This window comes from Ischnura elegans, chromosome 11 (assembly GCF_921293095.1).
Source record: "Ischnura elegans chromosome 11, ioIscEleg1.1, whole genome shotgun sequence".
Classification (NCBI taxonomy): domain Eukaryota; kingdom Metazoa; phylum Arthropoda; class Insecta; order Odonata; family Coenagrionidae; genus Ischnura; species Ischnura elegans.
In genome coordinates this window covers 12,678,547-12,692,022 of record NC_060256.1, presented here as the reverse complement: position 1 = coordinate 12,692,022, position 13,476 = coordinate 12,678,547, and the positions used below count along the sequence as shown (strand labels likewise).

The 13,476-nt window shown below is 38.2% G+C and overlaps 1 protein-coding gene across 1 annotated transcript in view; it reads left to right on the top strand.

The window, feature by feature from the left end:
* The first annotated feature begins 1,584 nt into the window (after positions 1-1,584).
* The window catches only part of LOC124168385 (steroid hormone receptor ERR1-like), a 285,285-nt gene continuing 273,393 nt past the window's right edge, over positions 1,585-13,476 (top strand). The window contains exon 1 of the mRNA XM_046546599.1: positions 1,585-1,793. The gene's annotated coding sequence lies outside the window, so the exon portion shown is untranslated. The remainder of the gene's footprint in view (positions 1,794-13,476) is intronic.

Below are 13,476 nucleotides of genomic sequence, written 5' to 3'. Positions count from 1 at the left end.
CTATGACTCGCACTTTCCCAGTGACAAAGTAGGGTGGCTATGTACATTTGGCAACGTTATGTTCGCTCCTCTCTCCCCCTTCCCTATCAGCGAAGCCATCCGAGAGTGTCCGGGCTCTCACGAAAGCTCACCCGCAGACATAAAGTGAATAGACTATAGCAAATGGAAAACATGGTCATTCCACATTCAGGATCCTTGCTTGCCTGAGCTCTTACCAGGTCTGCTTGACTTAAAAAGAAGACTATCAGTGACTGACTGCAGGGCTACCTTCCTATTGAGTATCAGCTGTGGTATGCCTACCTACTTTTGGAAGAAGGCATTGCATTTTACTATTTGGCCCTAGTGCCTGGTGATTGTCTAAGAGAGGATATTTTGGAAATATTTTTGAAATACAGTTACGTACCTTCCGGTTTGCCCCTCTCTCTTCCTCGGTAGAGGGGGTTATGTTTAAAGCCTCTGCTGTGTCACACTTTGGTTTTCTGTCTTCAATGAGCCTGGTAATACATATTAAACTAAAAATGAGTGGTCTGCAGTAGTGACATCTTCTAAAGCAAACGACTAGGCCTTAATACCTTGGGTTTGTAGATTTTTCTTCTTGATGGTGTATGAATCGATAAATCATCAATTTCAATAAACTTTTTTAGGGCTGACATTTTTTGCTGCAGTGGGATATCGCTGTTGTATCTCAATGCTGTCATCTTGAATTGCTTTTATGACAATGTCATCATGCGAAGTATTACTTTCTGTTTAAGCAATGGCTAGTGCCAGAAGATTTGGTTGGGGTGGAGGGGTTTCCTTTGGAGCGACAATACCCCCTCAACAAAATGGGATGGTAGTTAGCAACCCTCTACCTCCCCCCTTTGATAAAGACCATGGAGAAGTGATATACCTTTGAGTGGTCAAAATTTGTGAGAGGGTAGGAACTTGAGTCCCAGAGAGGAACTTATCAACCTTTTACACGTTCGTCCCAGTTTAACTTGGCCCATCCTTGGTAAAAAAACACACATGTTAGAAAAATTAAATCGAATGCTTTCCTGCGGAAACCTAATTTACGCTATTTATCGGTAAATTATTGTAATATTTACAAAATAATTAATATTAACCTGCCAAAAGAATCTATGTAAAAAATGTGTCCATCAGCTTGTACGTGCCGAATCTAAGACTACTGAAAACAGGTCGCATCTCTTCATCCATTCCATTCGTAAAGCTGACAGCAACGTTAAGTGTATCCTGTGCAAATCAGTGACTGAACTTTTTTTGCAATTACATAAGAAAAAAACGTTCGCGAGATATTCTTCAGTCTACGCGGATGACCGGCAAAGGGTGCGAATTAGATGAATGCTAGATGCATTGTAGCCCAAGAAACTCTGCAGCAAGAATTCACAGCAAACCATCTCTTTCCAACAACAACTTCTTCTGCGCGTTCTGCGACTACCATTGCTCTAGCACTTATCACAGTGCGATCATGCCATGAGTGCGATTAAGACATCGCGGCAATTCTGAATGCAGCGTACTCTTGTGGATGCCGCATTTAAAAATGTAGTACGGTGTTTCCTCTACTCCTTTAATGTTGACTAGTTAGGTTATTATTTTTTACTAATAAAGTAAAAGTGGTAAAAGTATTAAAGGGTACGCATGCGCTTTCCAACCCATCGTTCCTGAAAATTGCCAAGTAGGAGCTGCCCTCTTCAGGAAGCCAAACGAACTGAAATTCTCCAAGGACAAGTTGTATTTTGATTAGTGTTTATGATGTATTATGTGTGTACTCAAGGGTTACTAATCCATTTTCAATGGTGAGTAAAATTTTTAATTTCAATTTATTTTTTAAGTTCACAGATTAGTAATGGAGATATAACCTAGAGTGACCGTTATTTAACTTGTGTGTCAAGGACGTGCATGTTTTATTTTTTTATTTTGCTGGTTGCTCATAGTTCAGTGCCTGCTCGGAAATAGATTAGTTTCCTTCGTTCTCGAAAAATGCCGAAAATGATATTTTTATTTCTCTTCCGATTTAGAATACTTTCCATTCCTAGCCCTTCTTCATCCATAAGTTCACGGAGATCCTGTGTACTGGCCCAGTCCGAACTAGAATTATGCTCGATTTTATCGTCAAGGATCGTAGTAATGCCAATAAAAGCTCTCATAGAGGAGCTTAGTAGCGAATTATTTCACGCCATTGACTTTATCATTTAATAAATTATACATAATTGCATGTATGTCATTCCTGTGAGAATTATGCCAATGAATGTCGTCTGCTATGATATGCGATCGCAGCAAATTTCTTAATTCATCAAGTTTCTGGCGCATAAAAATACTTTAAGCTACAAATTGCGAATGAAACATCGTAATGTGATTCATGTTTGCCTACAGACTTCAATTTCTTTTGTGTTACTTGGTGTATAGCTCATAGTCGAAGTGCGTAAGTCTTCCATGTGCAACTTGTACTCTAACAAGTATTTGTCGGCCAGTCTATGCCGGGAAACTCTCAATCGTAGTATTACGTGGTAGACAGTATAAATATCCTTGGCAATCAAAGGCTAGTACCCTCGAATAGACACGGTCAAGGACACTTTGAGTGGGGTAACCCTGAATTCCCCTTCCGTACGTGCATAACCCTGAGGATTATACAGTTACGTTTTTACTGTGGAAATCAACGGCAATGATTCGACCGATTATGGATCGTCGCCGACACAGTTGCCACATTTTGCTCTAGAATATTGTGTGATTACATTTTCAGAAGTGGCTGAAAATCGTAACCTTTCACATCCGTATATTATGATAAACCTCTCGTCATAATATAGGGGAAGTTAAGTATTTAGTGTATGAACATTAAACCTTTCTAGAAGAGGCACTTATGTACTCTCCGGCAATGTCGGAGGTAGAATTGGTGTTTAACTTCTGACTTAGTCTTGTAGGTTCTTGTATCGTTTGTCTTCATCGTTCTGATTCCGTGACATTTTAACTCAATAGTTATTTTAAAATCCTCAAGATAGTATTTTTTTCCATATCCCATGTCTCGTCGTCCTATGATATTTTTTTCGCGCATGGTATTTATGTCTGCCAATGCCGAACCATTTTTAGTTGCCGTGCCGAAAATATTTACCTTTCAGTGATAATTACATATTGATGATTTCAGTTTCTATCTCCATGAAGTTGCATGCTGACGTCAAGTGCATTCCTCTTCTTCTTATTGTCCTGCATGAGGCTATGCTGATATAAACACTTTGTAATTAGAGATATTGTTGTTGTAGCCACTGATGCCCTTAACCTCCTAGTAACATATATATTACTTTGATTTGTATCTAATATTTAGAATCCTGTACTATACTCTGTTTAATTGGTTCATTTACTTCTTTGTGTGGAATAGTAATTTCCTGTCCTGTGTCGTTCTTCAAATCATATATACACTTTAACTTTCTTCAGCAACTTCAGTAGGATACAATACTCATCTTAGCTTCTTACATCATCAGCCGTCAATAACTTGAAGATTAATGGACTCAGCAACCCACTCAAGTCTCCTGCCAGCTTATATTTTAATATTTAACAATATGTTTAAATTCATTTATCACAATTCCATGTAGGTATAGCATATGTACCATTTATTTGCCAATCTTCCCTTCCACTTGTCCTTCGCATTTGCTTTTATCACACCATCATGCCTTATGATGTGGCTGGTGAAGTCTTCTTCTCAAGAGGTTTTCTAAAGAATTTTCTTGTCTTCTACTCCTCTTAAGACTTCCATATCAATCACAATATCCATCCATTTGATCTTCATCATCCTTCTGTTACCCCACATTTCAAATGCTTCCACCCTGGACCTCACTGATGCAATCATCCACATGCCTCACTTCCATATAAATACATGCTCCAGATGTAAGTCCACAAGTCTTAATCAATTGTTTCCTTACTTCAATGACATTCCAAAGAATTAGTTGCTCTTTAACATTAATTTCTTTCTGCTTCAATGTAAGGAATTAGGGTGATGAAACCTATGCAGCCAATATCACTTACCTGGTAGTGGTATCAAATATGATGAAGAAGTAATACTGAATATGTAATTACCAAATTCCTCTCCTCATTATGGAGTGTAATCAGCATTTGCCATTCTTTCATACATGTTGCAACTTTTCAAAAACATTATGCCTTAAACAACTCCTCATCCCATGGAATTTTACATACATTAAGCTTTTTGAAGTAATAGAATGTCCAGATCAGTTTAACAGAGTTATGTTTATGGCAAAGGAAAGTGGTTGTGTAATTAGCCCTGTAATTAGCTGCCTCTTTTTTGTAGCTTTGAACAGTAAGTGATTGGAAATCAATTCACCAGAACACATCCCATTTGGTTCTGTTCTTTGTGTCTAGTAGACCAGCAGTTTTAATTTGCTTTAAGTTTTATGTTGTCTCAAATTGTCTATCATTTCCTTCCCATGCTTTTATGAAATTTGTATAAATGATAACATAATATTTGTATAACAAGCAGGCAGTGGTGGATACAGAAAAAAACTCAAAAGGGGGGGTGCTAAAGATATCTTGACCCACCTTTACTTTTATTGTAATAAAAACATAATCAAGTCGCATGCAAGTTTTAAGAAAGTCTTCTTTAAACTGATTATACACATATGTAAGACAAGGCCATTTTATGATATAAAAAAGTCACGACAGTGATTGTGCAATTTTCGGCAATGTGTCTCTCCTTTCCATCTTCCTTCGTAGCATGTAATTTTTGGCCAGTTGTTTACTTTTAGTCGACAGTTAGGTACTGTAAGTGACAAAAACTCAAGTTTTGTGAGAGTAAACTTTGAGAATAGCAATAGTATTTTTTTATGCCACTGCTCAATAGGGCAAAAGAATGCGCGGTCATCGGCTGACAGGAGTAGTAATTGGGCTGTAAAGGATTTAAAAATTCCCTCATTTGTTGAGTTTTTAAAACTTTACTACATATTTCTTTCATATTCATTTTAGGAACCAAACTATAACCTCGAATCATCGTTGATTTAAGTTAGACTATTTTATTACCCTGTGATCAGTATGACATCAACCGAATTTCTTTTTTAATAGCCCATTTTTTCTTTCACATGTAGTCATGGATCAATTCTGAATTGTTAAAAGTGACGTACAGTTATTTTCTCACAGGCCAGAGGCTTGGGAAAATAAATGAAGTGTTATCATTTCCAGCGATTCTATGTTTATTCTATTCTATGTTGATTCTATTCCGAAAGTTCGGCTAAGCGTTTGGCTTAGGTGTTTTCTTACCCTAATTTTTTATTTACAGCTCCCATTTATTTTTTGCTGCTTAAAACAGTTTTTTACAAACTGAAAGGCTAAATATACTGCATGAACCATGGTGATAGAAGAACGCACAAACTTTTTTGTAATTTTCTATCATCATGATTGAAAAAGTCAACCAAATTAAAGCTGAATCTAATGTTTATGCGGCGTGAATAAATTGTTATAAATGTAAGGTTTATTGTATAAAAAAAATGTCGGAAATCAATTGGCTAGAATCGAATTTGTTCGATTTTGTAAAACAAAAAATCGACTTTAATTAAATAGGCCAATTGGTTCAGGTAAAACCTGATCTTAAGAAGACTTATTGTGAATTCATGTTTGGTGTACGAAAAGTTTATTGTTTTTTTTTCCTGCACCTCCATCACAGCTCTACATCATAAATACTCTGGAGAATGTAATTTTTTCTAACGTGGCATTTACTGTTCATTAGAAAATACTGTAGCATAGGCCTTCGTAGGGCTTACACTACTGTATTTTCGCTGTACTTATTTCCTCCACAATTTACTAGGCATATTTAAAGAATGTATTTTTTTAACTAAAATAGAATTTGAAGTCGTGCACGAATGGTATAACCATGTTTTAAACACTTCATCTAAGTACTAATAGTTTGGATTTTGCCCCATAAATTTCTTATGATGAACATTTTAGAACGTTACGTCTCAAATTTTGTTCTAAGAATTTCGGATCACTACTCTTTATGCGGACCATATCTGTGAGTTAAAAGTTAACATCAACTTTTTACAAATACTTCAGTTTTACATCACGACCGGCTTCAGTCAGTGGCGTAGCGAGGAATTTCGTTCGAGGGGGTCCAACACCAGGGGGAATTTTTTAAAAAAACAGGGTAGTAAGTAATGGATTTTAAACTAATTTTAACACTTTTCATAAGCGAAAAAACATCATTTGTTAAAGAAAAATCTTTAAAATTCATTATTTTTCAATATTTTATTTAATGAAAGAAAATAATTGTTTTTATATTTCGGGGGGGGGGGGGGGGGGGGGTCCGGACCCCTCGGACCATTCCGGACCCCGGACTGGCTACGCCACTGGCTTCAGCACTTGTCGTATTGTCTTCATGTCATGTGTATCGAAGACAGTCGTGAAGTAATAGTAAAGTATATGTTGAAAGTTACCAATAACTCATAATTCACCAATATGTTAGAATTCCCTCTGGTGAAGCCGGAATCGGCTCTGTAACGCGGACCGTTTTTGTTTGTTTTTATCCTAATCGGTATGCAACCAAAAGTGAAGTTCGCCTCTTCTGTCGGCAATGAAAGTGAATACGGGAGACTCCAGAAGTGGTCTGATTTTTGGTAAAAGTGGTGAGTGCCCCTGTCGAGCGACTTGAATCCGTCGCTGGAGGTCAGTCTGCAATGCATGAGAAAACAGAAAAATGGAATTCGTAAATGCGGTCTACCAATGCAAGTTTTCGTCTCACTAGTTCTATGTATTTCCCTCATGCGATTCCTGTATTGGAGAGTTCAGGGTGGCGCCTGCTTTTCTGGAAAACCTGGAAAGCAAGGGAATTTCTATCTCTCTTCAAAGTCACGCATTTTCCTGGAAAATGGGGAATTAGCATGGAAAAATCATTTTTTTGCACAATTTAAATTGAATATTTTACCTCATACTCGTACACATCTTCGATATTTGATTATAATATTTTCAGCATGTCATTCAGATGACGCTCCATTAGTTTTAAATTGCATTTTATCATCGTGATTATATCAAATTTGATTTAAGGTTAATATTTCACTCCACCTAACCAAATTCTTGTCATCATCCATAAAGCTGAATATTTTGAGAGGCACGCGTCATTTTACACGGTAGAAAATTAGTAATATAGCCTACGAGCGTGATGCGCCCGCTCCCATCGGGCTTCCCCCGCTCTTTTCAATGCAGGTCCACAGAGGGATAGGTGCGTTTCTAATTTTAAAATGTAGAAAAAAAAGGCAGGGTCTTATGTACGAATTTAATTGGAATGTTCATGTACAAATTGAGGTCAGAGGACCTCTTTAAACACAACATTGGAAGTAATTACACCATCCTCTGTTAATACTTGTTTAGCGTTTTCCTTAATATTTACAAAAATATTTTGAAAAGATCTTACCCTAGAGAATGCTACATAAAGTTGGCCATGAGAGAATACAGGGTCAGGCAGGAATAAGCCAGCTCTTTGCAAAGTCTGACCCTGAGCCTTGTTAATAGTCATCGCATAGGAAACCTGATTTGGGAAATTGTCTGCGAGTCAAATTTAAAGGCATGGTGGGATCCGACGTCGTTAACTGTATTCTTGGGATGAGGACAATCTTGCCGGAATCGATTTTTTTAATCGATTTTTTTTAAATATTTAAAAACCAATTTTAGGAAACAATGGCAATATATAGGAAGTAAGAGATGCCGTCGCATGTTCTCTGATAAATTCTGTGCATTTTGGTATCTCATTTGTAGAGTTTGGTTGCGTATAAGTTGAGAAAAAGGTATCTATACAGTAGAAATACTATAGAGGATTAGTCGGAGGAAGTCATCTCGATATGAGTTTGGCTTTCCTGGTTTTCGTGCAAGATCCATCCGTGCCCTGATTCCTTTGAGAGGTGTCGCTTACTCTTGTCAATAGCTGTCAAAGGAAGGAGGGGCTCCCTCCCTCATTTGACAGCTGCCTTTAAACGTCCCTTCTGATATAGATGGGGTAGCAAATGAGTGGTATGTGAAATATGCTGTCAGTTTTCCATCATGCATATTCATAAACTCCAAAGGAAGAGATTCGCTGCTAGATGAATCAAATTACCTGACCGAGAAACGAACCTGAATCCCCCGATATCCGGCCCTATGCCATATATTAAATACTGTGGCAGGGCGGGGTTGTGCTGGAGGTTAAGGGGGTCGAACCCCCCCCCCCCTAAAATTTTGTGAGACGCGGTCTTTAGTATGCCCCCTCAGAAATTCAACCCCTCCTCTAACTCTACCGCTTTCTCCAAAGGGAACCCCTAATTTTTTTCTAGACTGTAGTCTCCTGCTATCTGTTACTCCTTAAAACCATTCGAAAAAATCCATCCACTTCAAAATTGTTCGCTACGCGGCGTTGGCTGCAGTGGGATCCATTTACTATAAATATTTGCAGTAGAGTATTTCCACTACTAGGGATAACATTGTAAAGTAATAAACTAGATATTTAATCATAACGAATGTAAATTTAGGTTAGCAGCCCTAATTTTAGCTTACTTTCCCTTGTAATTCGATGGAGCGACGCGTGTAAATCCATTTTAATGGGTGGTGGGTGACAATGTATCAACACATACTTAAGGGAACTTAACAGGCCCCCTTGTAGTCAACAATAGAGAATCCTCCCTAAGGTATGTTCGCGATTATAGCAGTTAACTTCGATAAGTAAACCAGTATTTACAAACTTATCGATTATGACTCGATAAATCGAATATGAAGCCTTCGTTAAGTGGGATTGTCGAAGGGTCGTCAAAATTGATTGCCGTAGCAATTGTAAAGGTTGCTTTTTTTCAATTTATTTTTCACTAGTCGTCAAAGGTAAGCCAAAAATGATTTAATTTTGTCACGTCAGGAATAAGGCTTTTTAAGACCTTAAACAGGCTTACTCCGTGGCGAACCCGTGAGGATTTTACCAATAGTATTCTCCACCAGATTGGCGGCCATGCGATGCCACTCCACGTGACGTCACAGAGACCTAGATTCTATACGAGTAATCAGGAGTTTTATATCGTCTGAGATTACCAATGCATGCATGTGGCACAGAGCTCAGAGAAACATTTCTTAATAATCGCCTATTAAAATTGCCTATGGTCGGAAAGTTTCCTTCGTTAGATAGGGTATTAATAATCCTTATTTAAGCCAAGCTCTACCTGCTAGCAGCCTGCATCGTAGGGGCTGGTAGCGGCGCTCATAGCCTCGCACCAAGGTGGCCTCACACGGCGGCAGCCAGAACCAGAATGACGTAACACGGGCTTTTCCCAGCATTCATAATTAACCTTCGCATGCTTGAATATTTTCACTTTTCATTTAATTTCGAAAAAAATATATCGTCATTTAAAAATCTAAAAGCGTGAAATACGTACTCCCGGAGTAATAATCTTTCGATTTAGGCAATAAAAATTTAATAGGAAACTACGTACTTGAAGGAATAGTAGTTGTAGGAGGCGACCTAAAGCTTACGTCATTTGCACCATGAGGAAAGGAAGGGTGGAGAGAAACCCGGCGTCGGCATTAGTCTGCTCTCAACGAAAGGCGCCAACGGGACCACGGCTTATCGGCCCATCCGACGGACGGAGCGTTGCGCTTGAAACGTCCTCCACACTTCTTTCAAGCAGGAATCGGGCAATCTTTGAAAATTCTTTATCACCGCCGGGGTTTGAACCCGAGCCCACGGGGTGGAAAGCCAACACTCTAGCCACCGCACCAACCCGATCCCGGTCGTGCTTGAGCCACTGCAATTGCAATCTACCTCGACATGTTTAAGTGGTCTTACATAACTTCGTCGCCTTTTTTTCTTGAAGAACTTTTCAAGTGCGTGCTGGGCGGATTGGGAGGCAGGCAGGCGGCCGGCAACTAACTTCCTGCACCGGAACATCTTGGCCCATCACGCGAAGTCCACTCACACCACTGCCCTGCTCCTTCGCCTTCCTTTTTCCCTCCGCCTTACCTCTCCGCTCCTCGCCTGCGTAGACACACGGTCACGATTTTCGGCCGAGGGGAGGGGGGAATGGAAGGAGAAAGGCTGGAGTCGTGTGCTCCTTCCTTCGCTCTCGCTTCTCCCCCCCTCTCATCCCTCTCCCTTTCTACACGCTTTTTCTCAACTTGCTTAGTCTCTTTCTTCGACGGAATGTTGTAATTGATTTTTTACCCACTTCCCATTTCCCGATCGGCTTGAAATAATGCTAACTTGCTTGCTTCTGATGGCAATAATATATTCAATAATCAGAGATTAGATTTTTTCATTTTCGCAATTTTAGTCTAATTAATCAACTAAATTTCTACTAGGAAAAATAATTTGAAATTTTCTCAACGCGTGGCGTTAGTAATAATTATTTTGACAGAAATCTCTTTAACAGCTATGGTTTATTCGATTACATGATTCACCACCTAAAAAGTATAAAATTTAAAAGAAGAAAGTTAAAAAACGCCCTTCACAAAAACAGTATAAAATGCCCTGAAAAGTAAAAAAAAAAACAACAGCTTAACGTCTCTCGGATAATAAAGGTTGGTTGCTTGTTAACAATAATAATAATGATAATTTATTTACTCCTACATTTTGTTTTTGCATCTGAATACAAAAAAAAAACAAGAGAAGGAGCTTTAGGTGGTCTCCAAGGTCATAGGACCAGAATTGAGCCACCATAAAATAAAAAAATGTATGCCAATAAAAACATAATAATGCAGTAAATAATACATGAGTGTTTTAAATAATTAACATCAAAATAAATTTTCAACTATTTCTTGCGAGAAAGGCCAGTCTTTAGCAAGTCCTAACATTACATTTGAGGATTTATTTTTTTTAATTCTAGCGGGCAGTGAATGAAATAACTTTGGCCCCATGTAAAGAAAACAGAGTTTATATAATGTTAACTGAGGTCTGTTTGCTAATATAAATGAGTCACTCCTTAAATTATATTTATATGTGTCACATCCACTCGGCATATTTCCACTTCTGGCAAAAAAAAATTAATCACTTTGTATAAATACAAATATCTTAGTGGCAACAAATCTAGGGCCACAAGCAACGGAAATGAGTGTCAGGTTTAGTTATAGATAATGCGTGCCAATCCCTATTCACCTATCAGGCTCTTCTACACTCATTAAGTCCTAATCCGCACCCAAGCTCAATTATTCGAGTGACAAAAAGCTTTCTTTTTTTAAGAGCGTGTTTTTAAATATTTTTTACTTTATTTTTATTACTCGATCTTGGGATGGATTAGAGAGCAAGTACGTAGATATGGAGCTAGTTAAGGCCGGAATATCACACTATATCTATCTATACTACCCAGCAAGCCGCCTGAATATGCAAATGGCGGGTGGGTTAGTACCGTAAGTTAATAAAACATTATAGCGGTTAAAATAGAGGAGAAAAACGGAAAAATAATGAAAGGAAATGCGTATACAGAGTCCCACGTAACATTTATTGTATCCCTTTGTTGGTTGAATGATTTCCTATACCTATCCTTCCAGCAAAATATATCTCTCTAAATTCTTCGTTTCCTCCAAAACCAGAAATATATAGCAGTTGGGTAGGATGAGCTCGTTAACCGATTTCATTATATTTTCTATTGTGATAGAGTTTGTAAAATAAATTATTTACCAGTATATTTGCATTTTTCGATCCGTCGCTTACTTCTTGAGCTGCTTACTGGCGTAAAATCGACAGAATTTTCCCTTTCGCAGTTAAGTTGAATACGTCACAAACAAGTTAAATACGTCACCAGCGTGTTGCCGCCTCTTCGCTGCTCCTTGGCCTTTTTATCGGGCGCGTGTGGTTTCTTGTTGTTTACAATCTTGCGAGCGATTCTTTTCATCAATGAAAGACTACCTTTGAACGAGTAAATGAACTGCACCTCTAATGACGTCATCAACTCATGAAAGCTGGGCGGCAACTTCGTCTCTCCATTTATACTCGAGAAGAAAATGGCTGAATGGGAAAAATTTTTACTACATAAAGGCTAATCATTCTGTTCCATCGATCAAATTCTTTGTATGCATTGTGATTTCAGGTCTGAGCAAACAACCCCGTAATTGTAGAAACAGATTTATGAAGAATTCCACGCATATAGGCATGTTCACGGTGGCCTTTCATGCGGAAAGACATGGAAAATCTGGGTAGACGACGTTAAAATCTGGAAAAAATATGTTTACCGTAAAAGTAAAATGGTGATTTGAGCAGATCATAATGCCATTTTAAAGAAGCGAAGCTGATTTGACTGAAATTACAGCATTCATTTGTCAATGACTCGATAAGTAGCATGGTAACGTAAATACATTTTACATTTACCATGATTCATATAATATAACGAACAATATGTTATTTTGTAGGCATTATGGCACAAATATTTTAACGGTGATCAGCAACCTTCCTCTGCTTACTAGTAGACATGAGGGCCTCTGTAAAAATGCGGACGTTGAAATGTAATTTCAAGAAATTTTAGCACGGGAAGCCTGCTTCTTGTGCCTTTAAGTTGATCAAGTACAATATAAAGAGCATATTTTTAAAATTTCATGAAAATGCCAGATACTTCGTATCTCGCCCCATCCACCGTACACCTAACTACCGCCAGCATATGCAATAAACACGGGCACATCGCACTCAATATATCTGTAACATATTTCTGATGGTTTTTCATAAGTTTACTCCACATCTCAGCAATCATGGGTTCAGCTTCCTCCCTAAAGTATTGCTCTTGTCCAACCTTTTACCTTGTATCCGCCACTGGATTAGTACTGAACATGGGATTGAGCGCCCCCTTTTGCTTGGCGCTCGTACTTTAGTTACCGCTTAAACCGGCCCTGGATGCTACATTTTACTTCAACTTCAATAATCTCTGAACTTTTTGATTTCATGATATAGAAGGTGTTTCTTGTAGTTCCTCTCGGATGCCTTACAAAATTTTATATTGAAAATATCTTTCCCGGCATTAATTTCGCCTTCAGGTTTCAGTATTTCCCCATTATCTTGCCATTATCTTAATCGGTAGAATACTAGTAACACCCATTTATCATGATAAAGATGAAAGTGTTTTTTTTTTTATTTCCACATATTTGATTTCGGTCTTTATCAAGGTAACATTCACAAAAATCAACCTTATAGATGGTTACGTATGTGTTGTATATGCATTGACGTAATCATAGGTATGATACTACCTTCTAGAATTACCATCCCCCTTTCCAGATCCACTTAAAACATGTATATATAGGTTTATTTTCAATAGATGTTACCTTGATAATGACAGTGTACATTGTCGAAACTTAGGTCGGTTAAGAAATATAATCTGTGGAAATGATAAAACTATTTTATCTTCATCATGATATCGATTCTCAATTTCCACGAGGTATCTTCGAAGACTTATAATAGTCCGTGTCTACGCCTGTACGTAGAGGTTTCTAGAATAGCTTCGCGTTCCTCCGTGCTTTCAGACGCTGCTTATTCAGTGGAGGTCTTCTCCTTTTTTCGGGCGT